This window comes from Salvelinus alpinus, chromosome 12 (assembly GCF_045679555.1).
Source record: "Salvelinus alpinus chromosome 12, SLU_Salpinus.1, whole genome shotgun sequence".
NCBI lineage: Eukaryota > Metazoa > Chordata > Actinopteri > Salmoniformes > Salmonidae > Salvelinus > Salvelinus alpinus.
In genome coordinates, this window is record NC_092097.1 from 56833892 (window position 1) to 56856930 (window position 23039).

Consider the following 23039-nt stretch of genomic DNA (forward strand, 5'->3'; position numbering starts at 1 on the left):
CATCCCAAACGGCACCCTATTCCCTTTTTTAGTGCACTACTTTTGAACAGGGCAGTCTGGTTAAAAGTAGTGAACTACATAGGAAACAGGATGCCATTTGTGACAGAACCACAAACAGGTGAGGAACAAGATAACAAGCACTGGCTGTCTGCTTCAGAAGGGTTAACAGAGACTGTACATCACAGTGATTCCATCACACCCTGGGTTGGAAAGTAGGTCACTAATGCTCACCAGGCATGAAAGCAGAAGACATATTTTTTAAATTACTGTTCTTATTGGACAAGGTCAGGCAGTAGGGGCCCAACAGACATAGTTCAGGCAGCAGGGGCCCAACAGATATAGTTCAGGCAGCAGGGGCCCTACAGACATAGTTCAGGCAGCAGGGGCCCTACAGACATAGTTCAGGCAGCAGGGGCCCAACAGATATAGTTCAGGCAGCAGGGGCCCAACAGATATAGTTCAGGAAGCAGGGGCCCAACAGACATAGTTCAGGCAGTAGGGGCCCAACAGATATAGTTCAGGCAGCAGGGGCCCTACAGACAGTTCAGGCAGTAGGGTCCCTACAGACAGTAGGGGCCCAACAGATATACAGTTGAAGTCGGAAGTTTACATGCACTTAGGTCGGAGTCATTTAAACTCATTTTTCAACCACTCCACAAATTTCTTGTTAACAAACCATAGTTTTGGCAAGTCGGTTAGGACATCTACTTTGTGCATGACAAGTCATTTTTCCATTTATAATTCACAGTATCACAATTCCAGTGGGTCAGAAGTTTACATACACTAAGTTGACTGAGCCTTTAAACAGCTTGGAAAATTCCAGAAAATTATGTCATGGCTTTAGAAGCTTCTGATAATTGACATAATTTGAGTCAATTGGAGGTGTACCTGTAGATGTATTTCAAGGCCTACCTTCAAACTCAGTGTCTCTTTGCTTGACATCATGGGAAAATAAAAATTCAGCCAAGACCGCAGAAATAAAATGTAGACCTCCACAAGTCTGTTCGTCCATAGGAGCAATTTCATTTTTGAAAAATAAGCCGAGGGAGTTTTATGAGGGAGAATAAAGATGACTTTCAAGTAGTAATACATGTATAAAAGCAACAGATACCATTAATAAGAAGGGGCTAGAGGAGTCTTATATGGTGAGCTACCGAGTGGCTAGGACAGGCAAGCCCTATACTATTGTGGAGGACTCAATTCTTCCTGCTGCCGTGGATATGGCTGGGACCATGCTTGGGGGAAAGGCCAAAAAAACTACACAGACAACGCCTTCATCAAACAACACTGTTTCACGACGCATCAGTGACCTGGCAGGAGATGTTTTGAAACAATTACTGCTTTGCATACAAGCCAATGAATTATATGCGTTACAGCTGGATGAGTCAACAGACATGGCGGGCCTGGCACAGGTCCTGATACATGTCCGTTACGTTTATGGGGGGTCAATTAAGGAAGACATCCTCTTCTGTAAACCAGGACATGGGAGGATATTTTTTAAAGTACTGGAGAGCTTTGTGACATCAAATGGACTTTGGTGGTCAAGATGTGTTGGTATCTGTACTGATGGAGCTAAAGTCATGACAGGGAGACATAGTGGAGTGGTAACGCGCATGCAAGCAGTTGCTACCGACGCCACTTGGGTACACTGCAGCATCCACCGAGAGGCTCTTGCTGCCAAGGGAATGCCTGACAGCTTGAAAGACGTTTTGGACACTACAATGAAAATGGTTAAGTTGGTTAAAGCAAGGCCCCTGAACTCTCGTGTATTTTCTGCTTTATGCAATGATATGGGCAGCGACCATGTAATGCTTTTACAACATACAGAAGTGCGCTGGTTATCAAGGAGCGTAGTATTAACACTTTTTTTTTTTGAGAGACAAGTTTCTTCACTGACCATAATTTTCACTTGTCTGACCGCTTGCATGATGACGAGTTTCTCACACGACTGGCCTATCTGGGTGATGTTTTTTCTTTCCTGAATGATCTGAATCTAGGATTAGAGGGACTCTCCTCAACTATATTCAATGTGCGGCACAAAATTGAGGCTTTGATTAAGAAGTTGGAGCTCTTTTATGTCTGCATTAACAAGGACAACACACAGGTCTTTCCATCATTGTATGATTGTGTGCAAATGAACTCAAGTTTACGGACAAAGTCAAATGTGATATAGCGAAGCACGAGTGAGCTGGGTGCGCAATTACGCAAGTACTTTCCCGAAACGGATGACACAAACAACTGGATTCGTTATCCCTTTCATTCCCTGCCTCCAGTCCACTTACCGATATCTGAACAAGAGAGCCTCATTGAAATTGCAACAAGCGGTTCTGTGAAAATTGAATTTAAAAATCAGAAGCCACTGCCAGATATTCTGGATTGGGCTGCGCTCAGAGTATCCTGCCTTGGCAAATCACGCTGTTAAAGACAATGATGCCCTTTGCGACCACGTACTGATGTGAGAGTGGATTCTCGGCCCTCACTAGCATGAACACTAGTTACAGGCACAGACTGTGTGGGAAATTATTTAAGACTGAGACTCTCTCCAATACAACATTGCAGAGTTGTGTATTCTTTCAAGCACACCCTTCATTAACATGTGGTGAGTTTTTCAACATTTTCGATGAACAAATAAGATTTTATATGTAAGATGGTTAAATAAAGAGCAAAATTATTGACAATTATTAGTGCCCTGGTCCTATAAGAGCTCTCTCTAAGAGCCGGGTTGTGACAAACTCACTCATTCTTATGTTTAATAAATGTATTGTATAGTGTGTGTTTGGCAGGCTTACAATGATGGCAAAAAAACAACATTTGAGAGTGCGCTGACCCTGGTGCTAGAAGGGGTACGCAGCTGGAGGTTGAATGTTTGAAGGGGTACGGGACTATAAAAAGTTAGGGAACCACTGGTCTACAGCTTATCATGAGGTATTCTAACTCAGGCGTGCAAAAATGTCAGACTTCCTTGACAGACCGCTCACCCCTTCTCCCTTCGTCTTACCCGAGTCCGCCGTCCGGTCTTAACGACGCAAATAAAACCCAGCGAGATTTACTGTATATTATCAACATCCTCATTCAGCCACGACACTGAGAAACATAGAATATTACAGTTTTTCAGGTCCCGTTGATAGAATACTGTAGATTGGGGCTCATCCAGGTTGCTCTGAATGCACGTTCACCAATAAAAATTAAAAAAAGGGCAATGGCGGTCTATTTACTCGCCCGACAGTCTCGTCAGGATGCCGCCTCACCGGCCTCTTTTACCGCCGCGTCCTCTTCCGATTCCAGGGGATTACGGCCTGGTCCGCAGAACGTCCAGAGCTGCCTATTCGTTGAAGTAGAAATGTTGATCCAAATCGAGGTTATTGATCGCTGTTCTGTCCAGATGCTGTTTTCGGGTCATTGGAAATAACATTATTTGTATTTATTTTTTTATTCTAATAGCAGGATTGGTCAGGAGCTGGTAAGACAGTTGCTATCCACTGCAGCGCTGTATCTTCTTCAGCTGACAGTGACATCATAAAACATTCTTCAGCTGACAGTGACATCATAAAACATTCAGCAGCTGACAGTGACATCATAAAACATTCAGCAGCTGACAGTGACATCATAAAACATTCAGCAGCTGACAGTGACATCATAAAACATTCTTCAGCTGACAGTGACATCATAAAACATTCTTCAGCTGACAGTGACATCATAAAACATTCTTCAGCTGACAGTGACATCATAAAACATTCTTCAGCTGACAGTGACATCATAAAACATTCTTCAGCTGACAGTGACATCATAAAACATTCTTCAGCTGACAGTGACATCATAAAACATTCTTCAGCTGACAGTGACATCATAAAACATTCTTCAGCTGACAGTGACATCATAAAACATTCAGCAGCTGACAGTGACATCATAAAACATTCTTCAGCTGACAGTGACATCATAAAACATTCTTCAGCTGACAGTGACATCATAAAACATTCTTCAGCTGACAGTGACATCATAAAACATTCTTCAGCTGACAGTGACATCATAAAACATTCTTCAGCTGACAGTGACATCATAAAACATTCTTCAGCTGACAGTGACATCATAAAACATTCTTCAGCTGACAGTGACATCATAAAACATTCACCCATAAAGTGATATCAGCAAATGGAGATTCCAGCGATATCATGGCGATGACGTCCATCCAGCAGTGTGTTACTGACGTCTTTGCACCAGGTTTCCATGTGAGACAACAGATTGTCAACTCAACATGAGCAGCTTGGCCCCAGTGCCAGTCTTCCCACCGCAATCACTCTCTTCCCTACACACTGCTAACGATGTATCCCAAATGGCATTTTCCCCTATAAAAAGGGCATTACCTTTGGACCAGAGCCCTATTCCCGATACAGAGCCCTGGTCAAAAGTAGTGCACTATAAAAGGGAATAGGGAACCATTATGGGGCGCAACCAAAGAGTAGTAATTTGTTGCCAAGAGCACTCAGTGTTAATATCAACAGGAAATAGAGCTTATCAAAAAAGGTGAAAATGTAATCCGTAACACCTCAACTCACTGATTTACATGTGTTTAATTATACATTTTTGCTTTAAAATATTCAAAAATGTTTTGACAGGAATCGGCAATGTGTTGAGTTGCACATAAGGTTCATTAGTAGGGGAGGAGAGAGAGACTTGAGTTTTGTCTTTAATGAGACAATTAATGAGACCCTGATTACACTAATAACACCCCCCCCCCCCCCCCCCCCCCGTCTCACCCCTTGACACAAGAGACACCCTACAGCCCACCGTCTCACCCCTCGACACAAGAGACACCCTACAGCCCCCCCCCCCCCAAGTCTGATTACCTTCCCTTTCTCCCTCCTAGACACAAGACACCCTATTGGTCTCCCCAAAGTCTCTTCCAGCCTCCCCCTCCCCAGACTCCCACTGTCACGGGTTGTGACCTAAACAGTAGAGAGCTGTGAGATAAGAAAGTATTTCACATTCCAACTCAGCTGGACTTGGACCATAACACCAGATAGAAAGGACAGCAACGATTCTGTCTGAGAGGCAGAGGGAACAACTATTACTGCGCTGGACACGCACAGCACACGCACTAAGGATGGGCATTTGAAATTCTATTTTACTATTCAAATAATATCATGACATTCTTTCGAATATCCGGATAGTCAAAATAAAAATAGATGTTATCGACTCTCGGAAAAAAATCAGAATAACGCAAATGCACATGGCAAGAGGTAAACAGCAGGCTTTTCTCTGGTAGTTTGGCTAGCAGCAAAAGACTGAAGTCAGATTTTTTGCCATGATAGAACTGATTCTTATTACAATAAGGTTTCCTGGTAAGTGCATTTATCGGTGTCAGGTATTGTAGAAGCTCTGTTAGGTCAGCACCTGCCATTGCTATTTGAAGTGTGGGGGGGATACCGATGTCAGGGCAGACCGGAGAGCTGAATGCTCAAAGCACACTAATAAAAACTACCATTCTTAAAGTTTGTTGTTTATTAGGTAGAAAATTATCATTACATTTTCTCCCCCAAAAATTAACAGACTCACTCAAGTAATCGAAATACTAACATTAATTTCAGATATTCGACGAACAGTGCCGATCCCTAGGTCGCACACCAAAAACACACACGCTCAAAACGTGCACGCACGCACACACACACACACACTTCACAAACTTGTCAACAGAGCCACTGTGACAGAGATAACAGCCAGTGCCCACTAGAGGAAAAAAAAAAAACAATGGATAAGATTAGGGATGTGACAAATGGACAATTTTGCTTAAAAGTTTAAACTGCAGTGGTCTAGGGCACTGCATCGCAGCGCTAGCTGCGCCACCAGAGACTCTGGGTTCGCGCCCAGGCTCTGTCGCAGCCGGCCGCGACCGGGAGGTCCGTGGGGCGACGCACAATTGGCCTAACGTCGTCCGGGTTAGGGAGGGTTTGGCCGGTAGGGATATCCTTGTCTCATCGCGCACCAGCGACTCCAGTGGCGGGCCGGGCGCAGTGCGCGCTAACCGAGGGGGGCGGGTGCACGGTGTTTCCTCCGACACATTGGTGCGGCTGGCTTCCGGGTTGGAGGCGCGCTGTGTTAAAAAGCAGTGCGGCTTGGTTGAGTTGTGTTTCGGAGGACGCATGGCTTTCGACCTTCGTCTCTTCCGAGCCCGTACGGGAGTTGTAGCGATGGGACAAGATAGTAATTACTAGCAATTGGATACCACGAAAATTGGGGAGAAAAGGGGGGTAAAATTTAAATTAAATAAAAATAATAAAAAGTTTAAACTGCCATTTTTTTTTATTTTTTTTTAATCGGTTTTCAGTTAAAACAATACGAGAATCATAAAAATTCCTTGTCGATTCCCAATGTAGAATAATGGTCCTATTACATGCAGTAACCGAGGCGCTTTCAAAGGGCCACATATCATCATAATCCCGAAAGGTGTCATCGGTACAGGTAGCCCTGCTGTAGTTTCATAATATGGAGACAAAAAACACCCCCAACCCACTCAGCAACGAAGAGTAGCCCGTGCAAGCAAGACAGGCCTGGACATACCTCTGTCCCCCAGCGACATTGGTCCCATGAATAAACTAGGGTATTCTACAGGCAACAGGCACCCTATTCCCTATATTTGGGATGCATACAGCCTATGACCACTACACATACAGCACAGCCAGGAGATTTCCTCTTGTAAAAATAGAAATGCTCAGACAGCAACTCTTGAAAGACAATACAGGAGAAGTGGACTTCAATTGCACGTATAATATTGTTTAAAACACTTGTCTTCCAAGAGTTGCCCCTCTGGGATGAATAAAGTTCAGGCTATTGGCTTGAACTGACATATTCTCTTTTAAAGTTCTCTCGTCTGGTCAGTATTGTTTTTCCACCAGAGATGTCTTCTTCTCCTCTGGTCAGTATTGTTTTTCCACCAGAGATGTCTTCTTCTCCTCTGGTCAGTATTGTTTTTCCACCAGAGATGTCTTCTTCTCCTCTGGTCAGTATTGTTTTTCCACCAGAGATGTCTTCTTCTCCTCTGGTCAGTATTGTTTTTCCACCAGAGATGTCTTCTTCTCCTCTGGTCAGTATTGTTTTCCCCCAGAGATGTCTTCTTCTCCTCTGGTCAGTATTGTTTTTCCACCAGAGATGTCTTCTCCTCTGGTCAGTATTGTTGCCCCCGGAGATGTGTTCTTCACCTGTAGACTGTAAAGGTTGTAGCCAGGGTCACAGGGGTAGACACTGACAGAGTATGTGTCCAAAATGGCACCCTATTCCCTATGGGTCCTTGTCGAAATGAGTGCACTATATAGGGAATAGGTTGCTATTTGGCACGTATCCAGAGACTGGCCACTTAAAGGTTTATAGAAGAAGCTCATTAGTTAGAGCTGCGGTCAATACTGTTTACTGAGTATGGTACTGTTGCAGTGTGGCAATCCTAACACACTGCTCTGAGAAGGGAATCAAAGAAACCAGAGAAAGGGAACTACACTATGATGAGGAGGGAAGAGAGAGAGAGCAGAGGGGAATGAGTGAGACAGACTATGTTATGAGAAGGAGGAGAAGGGCGGAGGAATAAGAGAGACAGAGCAAGCGAGAGAGAAGGAATGAGTCTGTTTATGTTCGGAGAAGAGGAATAGAGAAGCAGAGAAATACTGTTTATATAAGGGAACGGGAGGACTGCTCTAGCAGGATTACCACAGGGCTCAGAGAGCAGAGATGAGTCATCAGACAGACAGTCGAGCAGAAGAACATGGAGAGGGATGAGAGAAGAATAAGAGGAGAGTGTACCCACTGTACACTGTATTGCAATGCAGTTGAGACATCATAAGCTACTTCTGAATGGAAATAGCCCCTTTTTCCAGCCTATGATTAGCTAGTGTTTTGAATTGAGTCCTACGTCCACGCAGCTCTGGTGAACAGGTTAGCTAGCATTTTGAATTGAGTCATATGTCCACGCAGCTCTGGTGAACAGGTTAGCTAGCGTTTTGAATTGAGTCCTTCGTCCACGCAGCTCTGCTGAACAGGTTAGCTAGCGTTTTGAATTGAGTCCTTCGTCCACGCAGCTCTGGTGAACAGGTTAGCTAGCGTTTTGAATTGAGTCCTACATCCACGCAGCTCTGGTGAACAGGTTAGCTAGCGTTTGATTAGCTAGCGTTTTGAATTGAGTCCTACGTCCACGCAGCTCTGGTGAACAGGTTAGCTAGCGTTTGATTAGCTAGCGTTTTGAATTGAGTCCTACGTCCACGCAGCTCTGCTGAACAGGTTAGCTAGCATTTGATTAGCTAGCGTTTTGAATTGAGTCCTTTGTCCACGCAGCTCTGGTGAACAGGTTAGCTAGCGTTTGATTAGCTAGCGTTTTGAATTGAGTCCTTCGTCCACGCAGCTCTGGTGAACAGGTTAGCTAGCGTTTGATTAGCTAGCGTGTTGAATTGAGTTCTACGTCCATGCAGCTCTGGTGAACAGGTTAGCTAGCGTTTGATTAGCTAGCGTTTTGAATTGAGTCCTTCGTCCACGTAGCTCTGGTGAACAGGTTAGCTAGCGTTTGATTAGCTAGCGTTTTGAATTGAGTCCTTCGTCCACGCAGCTCTGGTGAACAGTGCTGAGCTTCATAAGAGAGATTAGGTAACATTACGGACACAAGCAATATCAACGTTGAATACATTTCCGGTGACCATCAGCTAGTACTGTTCTGGCCCCCCCACAAGTATAACTTCTCCTCAAAGTCAACTACAGTGCATTCAGAAAGAAGTCATACCCCTGGACTTTTTCCACATTTTGTTGTGTTACAGCCTAAAACAAAAATGTGTCACTGGCCTAAACACATTACCCCATCATGTAAAAATGGAATGATGTTTTAAGAATTTTTTACTAGTGAATAAAAAAATATAAAGCTGAAATGTCTTTAGTCAATAAGTATTCCATTAGAGAATAGGTTCCACTAGGTTCCATTAGAGAATAGGTTCCACTAGGTTCCATTAGAGAATAGGTTCCACTAGGTTCCATTAGAGAATAGGTTCCACTAGGTTCCATTAGAGAATAGGTTCCACTAGGTTCCATTAGAGAATATGTTCACAGCATTCTCTGTACTAGGGTTAAATCTGTTTAATCTTCGTTGAGAGAGACTTTCTGGTTTTTATTTGATGTTCTTGATTTAAGCTGCTGTGGTAAAACCTAAAATATTGTATTGCAATTTTAATAACCTTTTGTTATGGTGATGCCTAAATAAGTTCAGGAGTAAACATTTGCTTAACAAGTAATATAAGTTGCATGTCATGGACTCAGTCTGTGCAATAGTGTTTAACGACTACCTCCTCTCTGTACCCAACACATACAATTATCTGTAAGGTCCTTCAGTCGAGCAGTGAATTTCAAACAGATTCAACCACAAAGACCAGGGAGGTTTTCCAATGCCTCGTAAATAAAGGCAACTATTGGCAGATGGGTAGAAAGAAAAAGTAGACATCGAATATCTCTGAGTATGGTTTAGTTATTAATTACACTTTGGATAGTTTATCAATACACCCATTCACTACAAACATACAGAAGTCCTTCCAAACTCAGTTCCCGGGGAGGAAGGAAACTTAAGATGGATCAACAACAGTGTAGTTACTCCACAATACTAACCTACACTGAACCAAAATATAAATGAAACATGCAACAATTTCAAAGATTATATTAAGTTACAGTTCATATAAAGAACTCAGTCAATTTAAATAAATTTATTAGGCCCTAATCTATGGATTTCACATGACTGGGAATACAGATATGCATCTATTGGTCACAGCTACCTTAAAAAAAAGGTAGGGTCAGAAAAACAGCCTATCTGGTGACCACCATTTGCCTCATGAATTAAGCGCAGACAAAATCCTAGAGGAAAACCTAGTTCAATCTGCTTTCCAGCAGGACAATACCCTAAAACACAAGGTCAAATCTACACTGGAGTTAATTACCATGACGACAGTGAACGTTCCATAGCCGTTGATAAGTGCTAATTAACCATTCCGCGTTGTGCTGTTATTTCTGATTTTAAAACATAAATATGTCCAGTGAAAGCAGATATGCAATTAATAATTGACAACAAAAATGTGGATACACATTGTCCTGAACGCTAATCAATAAAAAAAGGTCTTAAATTCTCTGCTCTGTTTTGCTTGTTTACAGCAGGTCATTTCATAGAGAACAGTCAGAGATGTTAAACTCTCTGCTCTGTTTTGCTTGTTTAAAGCAGGTCATTTCATAGAGAACTGTCAGAGATGTTAAACTCTCTGCTCTGTTTTGCTTGTTTACAGCAGGTCATTTCAGAGAACTGTCAGAGATGTTAAACTCTCTGCTCTGTTTTGCTTGTTTACAGCAGGTCATTTCATAGAGAACAGTCAGAGATGTTAAACTCTCTGCTCTGTTTTGCTTGTTTACAGCAGGTCATTTCAGAGAACTGTCAGAGATGTTCAACTCTCTGCTCTGTTTTGCTTGTTTACAGCAGGTCATCATCACATTTAAATACAGCCTGTAGTGTACAGATCATTACATTTAATACAGCCTGTAGTGTACCGATCATCACATTTAAATACAGCCTGTAGTGTACCGATCATTACATTTAAATACAGCCTGTACCGATCATTACATTTAATACAGCCTGTAGTGTACAGATCATTACATTTAAATACAGCCTGTAGTGTACAGATCATTATATTTAAATACAGCCTGTAGTGTACAGATCATTATATTTAAATACAGCCTGTAGTGTACAGATCATTACATTTAAATACAGCCTGTAGTGTACAGATCATTACATTTAAAACAGCCTGTAGTGTACAGATCATTACATTTAAATACAGCCTGTACCGATCATTACATTTAATACAGCCTGTAGTGTACAGATCATTACATTTAAATACAGCCTGTAGTGTACCGATCATTACATTTAAATACAGCCTGTAGTGTACAGATCATTACATTTAAATACAGCCTGTAGTGTACCGATCATTACATTTAATACAGCCTGTAGTGTACCGATCATCACATTTAAAACAGCCTGTAGTGTACCGATCATTACATTTAAATACAGCCTGTAGTGTACCGATCATTACATTTAATACAGCCTGTAGTGTACCGATCATTACATTTAAATACAGCCTGTAGTGTACCGATCATTACATTTAAATACAGCCTGTAGTGTACCGATCATTACATTTAAATACAGCCTGTAGTGTACCGATCATTACATTTAAATACAGCCTGTAGTGTACCGATCATTACATTTAAATACAGCCTGTAGTGTACAGATCATTACATTTAAGTGCTTGAGCAATGATATTGGTTTTTAATGGAAAACACAAGAATTACAATGAAGGCTTATTGGGTAACTAAAAGATGACCGAGATTGATAACAGCTGCGTGTAGCCTAGCCCTATTTGCATTGGTGTGTGTGTGTGTGTGTGTGTGTGTGTGTGTGTGTGTGTGTGTGTGTGTGTGTGTGTGTGTGTGTGTGTGTGTGTGTGTGTGTGATATCTTGTCTGCATGAGTGGTTGACAGAGGAATGTGGACAATGTGTTCCTGCATTAGGCACGGTCGCTAGCAGCTGGGTTAGTGAGAAAGCTAATCTACTGGAGATTCAGGAAAAGACATCACCCAGTCTGTCCACGACAGTACCATGGGCTGATTGGGCCCTCTCTCAGCGCATCTTTCCTTGATTCCTCACATCTGCTCTCCTCATCATCACCTCCTCTTCAAGGAGAATGAGAAATTCCTCTCCTCCAATACGTTTTAAAAGAAGGAGATGGCGAGAAGAGAGGACCCGACGAATTGAGGAAAGATTAATTGAAAGAGATCCATGAACTTAAATCAGACAGGGACCACATAGGAGTTCCCGAGCGGTGCAGAGGTCTAAGGCACTGCATCTCAGTGCAAGAGGCGTCACTACAGTCCCTGGTTTGAATCCGGGCTGTATCACAACCGACCGTGATCGGGTGTCCCATAGGGCGGCGCACAATTGGCTCAGCGTCGTCCAGTTAAAGAGATGGTTCGGCCGGGGTAGGTCGTCATTGTAAAATAAGAATGAGTTCTTAACTTACTTGCCTAGTTAAATAAAATAAAAAAATATGCTTCTCTCCCACAGTCCCCTTAGTAAACAACACTAGTCTCAAGAGTGTTGTCAACACAGTACACACACACTTCAGGAGTCAACACAGTACACGCACACTTCAGGAGTCAACACAGTACACGCACACACGTCTCAGGGGTGTTGGTCAGTAAACGGTGTTCTCAGGGGTGTTGGTCAGTAAACGGTGTTCTCAGGGGTGTTGGTCAGTAAACGGTGTTCTCAGGGGTGTTGGTCAGTAAACGGTGTTCTCAGGGGTGTTGGTCAGTAAACGGTGTTCTCAGGGGTGTTGGTCAGTAAACGGTGTTCTCAGGGGTGTTGGTCAGTAAACGGTGTTCTCAGGGGTGTTGGTCAGTAAACGGTGTTCTCAGGGGTGTTGGTCAGTAAACGGTGTTCTCAGGGGTGTTGGTCAGTAAACGGTGTTCTCAGGGGTGTTTAAAGACTAAAATAGACATCTGTGTGTGGCTGTGGCCACATCTGACTGGATGGAATCACTTTGTCAAGAGACAAATATTTGCTCAAAACCAGTTCCCCTCCCCCCCAGCAGAATAGCGTGACCTTTTAGATCTGGAAAAAGTGAAAATGAAAAAAATGAAAATGAATTGGACATCAATTCCTCCACTGTATTTCTGTTCATAGGACTGCAGTATTCAACTCACACTGATACGTGGTAAAGAGATCAATGGAATTAGACCAAAACAATGGAAAATGCCACGCGTCCCCCTGTTCAATGTGCCACGCACACGTTCAACTAGCACCACCGGTTTCTATAAGGGCTCGCTACGCTACCAGTTTAATATGAACGGGAGTTAGCATTCCCCCCCCCCCCCCTTTCTTTACTTAACCCCTCCAAAAAAAAGGACAACTTCTAAATGTTACACAGCGGAATCTGATTTTAGTAACCACATTGTGGGCCTGTTAGAACACATAAAACATATACCGATTTTTACGAATATCCACTTGGTTCACATCAGCTTTCATGACGGCGTCTATGCGCTATCATCCCCCACTGTGTGTTCCATAGAGCTCTTTACCACAGGTGTACTAACACTGAATGAGAAACACTGACCTCAGACGTCAAGACCTACGGTGATACTGATGACACTACACCATTGTGACCAACATCTGGACATAAATATGAACACAGGGTAGGCTACATGTGAATCAATCACTACATTGACTACAAAGAAGCCTGGAAAACATGAATATGCCAAGGTGGTACCCAGGAAGTCTAACGCGTTGGGTAATGGGGGGGGGCGGGGGTCTGGGAACATATTTCAAAACTCAAGCTTTGATTACAAAACAGATCAGATGTAGAATTTGCAACCCACAGCTGGGCATAAATTGAAAAAAAATTCAAATAATTAGCTTTTATATTTTACTGGAACTGATGGTAACTCGGGGGGGGGAACAAGTTCAAATCATGACATCAGTGATTTTCAAATCAGAGGTCAAGAAAGATGCCAGAGATTACAACTTGGAATTCCGAGTTAGATGACCGTTCATAACAATTTTTCCCAGTCGACCCCCCCCCCCCTAACCCCCTCAAAGTTCCCAGTTGTCATAAATGCACTGAAGTCGGAGATTTTCGAGTTCCTAGTGGTTTTGGACATGGCATTAGTCTCAGCGGAGGGAGGGAGAGAACAGCAGAGATGCCACTTCTCACGGTCCCTGCTCTCTCATTCCCTTCCTCCAGTGAGACTTACCAGAGAGCGGACACCATCTTCTACCTGATGGCGAAACTCGAGTCGCATCGCATCTGCCTCAGGAACAACATACATTTTTTGCATATGACCAGAGAAAGTGAAATATTCCTCAATATTAAAATAGACACGACGAGCTGCTAACAGTAATAATGAAAACGCAGATACACTTAGCCACTCATTCATTGCAGCTACAGCGCGAGTGGGAGTAGGGAGAAAGCGTTTTATGTTTTGTGAGTATCAAAGTATCAAAAAGCTTTGCTGTGGCCGGGGTTGTGAAATCTCTGTAGGCACGGTGGCCAGCGCAGTAGGCACACTCGATGTAGCCACAGATCTCCCAGAACTTTTCAGGGAACACTTTGCTTACCCGGTGGTACAGGGCTTCTGAATCAAGTGTATCTACCTCCAACAGGGCAACACAAAAAAATACACAAGGAGAGCAAGCCTTTATTCGTTGGCTTTTCTACAGAAATATTTGGTGATCGACTAGGAATGCCTTGAAGATCAACCAGTCGCGGTTGGTGACCACTGGCATAGCGGCAGGGCCATCTAGTCATCCATTGCATCATAGTACAAACAGACATGTGGTGAGTCAAGTCAAGTGGGGTTTGGGAACGGATTATTATTACAGACAAATCATCAACAACAACAACATGAAAAGGGAGAAGAGCAAAGGTTTTGTTCGTTCACACAAACAAAAGCATTAATGTGTGCCTCTTAAGACTTTCCGTCCGACGTGGTTGGATCCTCGTGTGGCTGCTAAGCTCCATCTAAGCACTTACATCATCACGGGTCAGGACGGATGACAGAGGGAGGCTCCGTGTCATTAAACTGCAACATAGAGATGAAATGATACCACACCTCCTAACCTTGCAATAGCATCTTCTTCTGACTCTTATCGTCTTCTCAGGAATTTTGTCATAACTTCTGTGTAGCAGAGGTTCTGTTGTGATAGCATCCTGAAGGTCTGATATCTGATTGGAAGTTGACCAATAGCATAGCTGTTGAGTTAACAACTCATATTTTGAATCCAACAAGTCAGATGCTGTGGTGAGAGACTGTCATTCTCCCCGTCTCCCCCAAGAGCTATGGACCATGTCTCTCTCTCGTTCCCTCTCTGATCATGCCTAGATACTTCACTTAAAAATGCCCACACCAGTAGAATACTGACCCATGATGTTGCACGACGATTTAAGTCAATAAGTCATTGTTTTAGTTAAAGTATGATATATTTGGTCTTGAAGTGACAAACCCGAAGCACCCGCTTTGTGAAAACTCAATGACGTGTAATTTCCTATACTACGGGTTGGGTTTCAGGGCTGGGTTTCAGGGCTGGGTTTCATTTAAAAATGGTACCACCCAACCGAATGGCATTGTTTATTAATCAGAAACACCTGCAAAGTTCACGAGTCACAGCTAAGGAGTATAATAGATCATCTATGGCTACAGCAAAGATGGTGTATAAATGAAGATGGTGTACTCAGGACGTTCACCATTGAAAAGAAAATCCATTCCGGTCTACTTAAGAGGGTGTGTCTCCCATAGACTCCAATGCATTAGCAGCTGGATCTGGTCTACTTTGTTAATGGACTGTCATTAAACTAGGGGGGAAAAAGGGATTGGGTCTGTCGCGCTTCTTCAGTCTCTAGCAGCCTGCGTCATTCTTCGGAAGTGGAAACTAAACAACAATTTCCCTTATAGAACAGGAATTGAGACTCCCGAGTGGCGCAGCTACAGTAACTACAGTCCCTGGTTCGAATCCAGGCTGTATCACATCCAGCCGTGATTGGGAGTCCCTTAGGGCAGTGCACAATTGGCCCAGCGTCGTCCGGGTTTGGCTGTCATTGTAACTAAGAATTTGTTCTTAACTGACTTGCCTAGTTAAATAAAGGTTAAATCTTTAAAAAATAATAATAATAACAACTACATTTATGTCGAAATAGCTCTCTGGTGAGGGCCTTTAATGTTTTGTTAATGTCAGTATTGTCTTGTAACTTAATATTTATGACACATGTGAATCCATTCATTTTACAGTGACATGAAATATAAATGCCTTTAGAATTCAAGTTTCAGACCTTTATTGATAGTCAATTCCTGTAACTCAACTATAGTCTCTAGCATATTGAAAAATCTGCTTTATGGAGTCAGACTTTGTTTACTGTTACTGCATTATGGGTCGCATGTGAGGTATAAATAATATGCATATCAAGTATTACCCTACAAATCATTTTAAAAAGTATTTGGTCTTCTTCTATGAGTGTATTGGAAATCATAAATAGTCCCACCGAATGAACTACTTCAAAATGGTTAAAGTACTCAGTGGCAAAACCAAAAAAAAACAGGCTTTGGTCCAAGTGTGCCCCCTATCCAACTCTATGGACTACAGTAGCATCCAGGTCAAGATTATCAGCTATTTCTATCAGTAGTCCGTTAGAGACGCAGGCACGCCATGTAAAAGGCCACAGTGAGCCTCAAAACAGCCAAGGACTAACAGTTCCTCTGCAAGGTTGTACCATTCCACACATTTATTAGGATTTCCTGTAAATTTTGCAACCCTACTCCAAATGCCTCAGTATTCTAACCATAGATAGACAACACATAGGGTATAGCATAGACGACGACACATCAATGATTGATTCTACCACGTAACAGTTCAGACTTTCCACCATAGAAATTGAATAAAAGGGATTATCTCAAATATCTCCTACTGGCCATATCTCCTACTGGCCATATCTCCTACTGGCCATATCTCCTACTGGCCATATCTCCTACTGGCCATATCTCCTACTGGCCATATCTCCTACTGGCCATATCTCCTACTGGCCATATCTCCTACTGGCCATATCTCCTACTGGCCATATCTCCTACTGGCCATCGCGGCGGATATCTAGGCAGATATCCAACATTTCCCCTGAGAGAGATATTGGCTAACCTAAACCCTCGATTCAAGCTACAGCGTGCAGAGCGAAACAGGCATGGGAGAAAATGAATGTAGATCTAATCGAATGTGTGAAGCTCGGAGTAGCTGTTATGTATTGAAGCAGAGATATTTCTCCATTTCATTTTCAATAAATTTGCAAAAAAACTACAGAATCATGTTTTTACTTTAGGCATTGGGTAGGGTATTGTGTGTGTAGATGGGTGAAAGAAAAAACATCTATTTAATCCATTTTGAATTCAGACTTTTACAAAACGTGGAATAAGTCAAGGAGTATGAATACTTTCCAAAGACACTATATATACACACTGAGTGTACAAAACATTAGGAACACCTTCCTAATATTGAGTGAATAGCAAGAACCCCCACTGCAGTTTAGAAAATGCTGTCATAATGCTGTGCTGATAAACATTTACACAATACATGTTTAACTGTATTGTAAATACAGCTAACTTCTTCTTCTTTTGTCCTCAGAACAGCCTCAATTCGTTTTCGACAAGCTGTCGAAAGCATTCCACAGGGATGCTGGCCCATGTTGACTCCAATGCTTCCCACAGTTGTGTCAAGTTGGCTGGATGTCCTTTGGTTGGTGGACCATTCTTGATACACACAGGAAACTGTTGAGCGTGAAAACCCCAGCAGCGGTACAGTTCTTGACACGTTCAAACCAGTGTGCCTGGCACCTACTACCATACCCCATTCAAAGGCACTTAAATCTTTTGTCTTGCCCATTCACCCTCTGAATGATACACAATCCATGTCTCAGTTGTCTCATGGCTTAAAAATCCTTCTTTAACCAGTCTCCTCCCCTTCATCTTCACTGATTGAAGTGGCCATCAGCTGGGGAACCCTGGTTTAAAGAGTTTAAAACCTACTTTTCCAGGCTGTTTAGGCTTCGTAGTAACAAGGTCTACCAACGTAATTATATCAAGGAGTATGCCATTAACACAGATCTAGCCGACAGCTAAACTATGAGACATTAATATTGAAAATGACTTAGTTTGCTTGATTCCCCAAACAGCACCCAATTCTCTATGGGCCCTGGACTAAAGTAGTGCACCCTATACCCTATGGGGCCTGGTTAAAAGTAGTCCACTGTATAGGGAATAGGTTGTCTTTTGGGACACACCCAATGACTCAAAGCCAATAGACTCAAAGCCAAAAAGACTCAAAGCCAAAAAGACTCAAAGACAAAAAGACTCAAAGACAAAAAGACTCAAAGACAAAAAGACTCAAAGCCAAAAAAGACATGAGCTCCAACCTCAGCTATGAACTGGGGTGAGTGGGTGTGAGTTGCAAAGTGCAAGGATGAGACTAAATACAGACAAATACAAATAAATTGTAAATAACATCGTAAAACATGGTTTAAATGACATCTTTCTAACTGCAAGCAAATCATCATAGCATGTTCCGCCAAAAAGAGCAGGACCCAATACGTACCAACCGTATCAGAGTAGGAATGCTGATCTAGGAGCAGGATCTATACAAAAAAACCTTTAAAAGTCTGAACTGATCCTAGATCAGAACTCCTACTCAGACAATGAATACAAGCCCATAACTATACTATATTAAACTGATCCTAGATCAGAACTCCTACTCAGACAATGAATACAAGCCCATAACTATACTATATAAACTGATCCTAGATCAGAACTCCTACTCAGACAATGAATACAAGCCCATAACTATACTATATAAACTGATCCTAGATCAGAACTCCTACTCAGACAATGAATACAAGCCCATAACTATACTATATAAACTGATCCTAGATCAGAACTCCTACTCAGACAACGAATACAAGCCCATAACTATACTATATAAACTGATCCTAGATCAGAACTCCTACTCAGACAATGAATACAAGCACATAACTATACGCTCAGCCAGTTTAAAATCACCCAAACAAATACTTACCCTTTCAAGTACATTAGTATTCTTTATAGCCTATCAGCAACAGAGTCCCCAAATCCATAATAAAATCCAGAAAGCGTACAAGTATTATACAGAGACATTGGATGGAACTCCGTTCCATCTCATACTGCCCAAGTGAACAGCAAACCTGGTTTAAAACAAACAGATGAAGCAACACACACAATGCCTCTCCCCTATTTGACCTAGATAGTTTGTGTGTATTGATATGTAGGCTACGTGTGCCTTTAAAAAAAATAACATTGATGTAGCTCTGTCCTTGAGCTATTCTTGTCTATTAAATGTTCTGTATTATGTCATGTTTCATGTGGAGCCCAGGAAGAGTAGCTGCTGCTTTAGGAACAGCTAATGGGGAATCTAATAAAATATCACAATACAAAGAGACAAAGAGACAAAGAGACACAACCTCAGACACAGACAGACTGAACTTATCTTCTCTAATCAAAGACTACAAAAGAGAAACAAGTTAAAATGTCAAGATTACACAGAAACAAACACAGGCAACTACAAACACACACCCACGGCACCCGCAACCGCACGGCAACACCCGCACGCACGCAACTACACACACAATTAGGCAACTACACACACACACCCACCCACCCGGGCAAACGCACACACCCGGCAACCGCAGGCGGAAACCAGACACACACACACACATAGGGCAACCTCACGCACGCACGCAAGGCAACCGCAACCGCGCACGGCATGGTACCCGCACAACATTTTTTATTAAGTTGTTAAAAAAAACGTACAGAACACATAATTCCACTGACATTATGGGGTAATGTGTGTAGTAGGCCAGTGACAAAAAAAAATACATCTCAATTGAAGTTTTAAATTCTGGCTGTAACAACAAAAATGTGGAAAAAGTCAAGGGGTGTGAAGACTGTGTGTAGTCAAAATGTTGTTGATTTAATTAACAGAATACTCCATGATATGAATAGTAGGTATGCATGTCAGACGTGTCGACGAGGGGACAAGGGTGATGCAACTTACCAGTGAAAATAACCCCGTGGTGGGTTAGAGAAGGCACAAGGCGGAACTAGACAGCTGTTAATCCCCAATGCCCTTCACTATGAACTGATCTCAATGAACAAAAAAAGACTGCACTTAAACAGGTATTTTATTTTATGGGCTTGGGTGGTGGGCGTAGCAGGGGGCGTGAAAGAGATTACATTTAGATTACATTTTAGAGGACCTAGAGATCTGCTGTTTGACAATGATAGTTGTACAGTCGGCTCAAATAAAACTGAAGGACCTCTGGAGACACTCAAGTTTTTTTAAGTAAAAAAAAAAATGGTGTATCTTTTGAAACATTCACAAATAGTAAAAGGCCTCTAAACCTTCCAGCTGCCTACTGAACACTATTCCAACTAAACTACTGAAAGAGCTACTTCCTGTGCTTGGCCCTCATATGTAGAACATAATAAATGTCTCCCTATCTACCAGATGTGTACCAAACGCACTAAAAGTGGCAGCAACAAAGCCTCTCCTAAAATAGTATTTTGTTATAAAAAAATGTTTTTTAAATGTACGGCCTATATCGAATTTCTCATTCCTCTCAAAAATGTAAGAAAAAGTTGTTGCTAGGCAACTCACTGCCTTTCTGAAGACAGATAATGTCTACAAAACACTCCAGTCATCATAGTACTGAGTGAAGGCGGTAAATTACCTTTTAATGACGTCAGACCAAGGCTTTGTGTTTATCCTCCTGCTCCTAGACCTTAGTGCCGCTTTCTACAACATCGATCACCACATTCTTTTGGAGAGAATGGAAACCATAATTGGTCTACGTGGACATGTTCTTGCCTGTTTTAGATCCTATCGGTCTTAAAGATGTCAGTTCATCTCTGTGGATGGTTTGTCCTCTGACAAATCAATGGTAAGTTTCGGTGTTCCTCAAGGTTCCGTTCTAGGACCACTATTGTTTTCACTATATATGCTACCTCTTTGTGGTCATTCGGAAATACAAATGTCAACTTTCACTGCCATGCAGACGACACACAGCTGTACATTTCAATGAAACATAGTGAAGCACCTAAATTGCCTACCCTGGAAGCCTGTGTTTCAGACATAAGGAAGTGGATGGTGGCAAATGTTTTTAAGTTTAAACGTGGACAAATAAGAGATACTAATTCTAGGTCTCAAGAAACAAAGAGATCTGCTGTTTGACAATGATAGTTGCACAGTCGGCTCAAATAAAACTGAAGGACCTCTGTGTTACTCTGGACCCTGATCTCTCTTTTGAAAAACATATCAAAAATCATTTAAAGAGCAGCATTTTTCCAGCGTTGTAAAATTGCACAAAAAAAAATCAGACACTTTTTGGCTAACATTTTCTGGCAGAAAAACTAATCCATGCATTTGTCACTACTAGATTAGACTACTGTAATGCTTTACTCTCCGGCTACCTGTATAAAACACTAAATAATCTTCAGTTGGTGCTAAACACTGCTGCTAGAATCCTGACTAGAACCAAAACATTTGATCATATTACTCCAGTACTAGCCTCCCTACACTGGCTTCCTGTTAAGGCCAGGGCTGATTTCAAGGTGTTACTGCTAACCTACAAAGCATTACATGGACTTGCTCCTACCAGACGATTTGGTCCTGCCGTACATACCTACACGTACGCTACGGTCACAAGACGCAGGCCTCCTAATTGTCCCTAGAATTTCTAAACAAACAGCTGGAGGCAGGGCTTTCTCCTATAGAGCTCCATTATTATGGAATGGTCTGCCTACCCATGTGAGATCGGTCTCAAACTTTAAGTCTTTATTGAAGACTCATCTCTTCAGTAGGTCCTATGATTGAGTGTGGTCCTGCCCAGGTGACCGAAGGTGAACGACAAGGCACTGGAGTGACCAACCACCCTTGCTGTCTCTGCCTGGCCGGCTCCCTTATCTCCTCTGGGATTCTTTATCTCTGACCCTATTACGGGGGCTGAGTCACTGGAATGCTCACGCTCTCCAATGCCGTCCCCTGGGAGGGGTGCATCACGTCGTACCAGGCTTTTTCTTGTTTTCTACACTCAACCTAAGTGGATTGAGTTACTGGCGTGATCTTCATTCCTGTCCACTGACTTGGCTGTCCCCAGTCCACCTGGTCGTGCTGCTGATCCAGTTTCTGTTGTTAAGCTGCAGCTATGGAATCCTAACCACCTTGTCCCAGACCTGTTTTTACGACCCCCCCACCAACCCACCCACCCACCACGGCACCTGCTGTCTCGACCTCTGAATGCTCGGCTATGAAAAGCCAACTGACATTAACTCTGCCCTCTTGCACCCTCTACAACCACTGTGATTATTACAGCACCCTGCAGGTCTTCTATGAACATTTGAAAAAGTTGAAGAACGATCTGGCCTTAACGGCCACGTACTCTTATAATCTCCACCCGGCACACAGAACCTGGTTCCTCTCTAGGTTTCTTTCTAGGTTCCAGGATTCTTTCTAGGTTCCACGCGTTCAAGGAAGTTTTTTTCCCTAGCCACTACGCTTCTACATCTGCATTGCTTGCTCTCTCTCTGGTGTTTTAGGCTGGGTTTCTGTATAAGCACTTTGTGACATCTGCTGATGTAAAAAGGGCTTAATAAATAAATGTGATGGTTTGAGGCCTCCATAAAAAAAAGTAAGCATATTTCCTGTAATTACACACATTTTTACCTTGCGGCTGAGAGAAAATGTGGCAGTTAATTTCCTGCGATTCTATGCATTTTGCCAAGGCTAATTCTATTTTATTTTGCTCAAACAATAACAAGATTAGTACTGCTAAATTCATTGTTTTGGGAAATTTCAATTCTCCCTGTCTAGTTTTTATGTATTTTGGTGACTGTTAGTTCTCAAAGATAATATAATTTAAAAAAAATATATTAGGTCAATTATCTTTTCTACATAGTTTATATCTGGTTTTAGTTGTAATTCTTTTTTTTGTATTTCTACACTTGGGCGATCTGAGAAAACGTTTTAGGCGGCCAGCCCAAGGATTAAAACGACAGAAAAATCCCTGTTAAAAGGAGACAGCACTTCGTCTCGTCGCAATAAACTAGGCTACTGAAAGAACATCAGCCAACCATTCACACAACACACTTTCTTCATATATAGATTCATCTTTACTACGTCACATTATTTCCCCATGACAACCACGATAATCTGACACCGTTTTTTTTTGCTTGACCACATTACCATAACAATAAAGGCATGCTCCGACGGCCGGTGTCAGTGTAACGGATATGAAACATACCCGAGCCTACAATGAATAGGGTTCCAAGCTACGACCTCAGTCTATCCCAAACACCATGAAATTATAACGGAGCGTCAAAAAATCCTGTTTAAAAGAGAAGATTCACACCACTGTGGCTCAAACTAGGGA

The 23039-nt window shown here is 42.4% G+C and overlaps 1 protein-coding gene across 3 annotated transcripts in view; it reads right to left on the reverse strand.

Annotated features, from left to right (window-relative positions):
- LOC139536398 (uncharacterized) overlaps positions 1-23039 on the reverse strand; it is a 68145-nt gene that overhangs the window by 34367 nt on the left and 10739 nt on the right. The gene's annotated exons all lie outside the window — the stretch shown is intronic.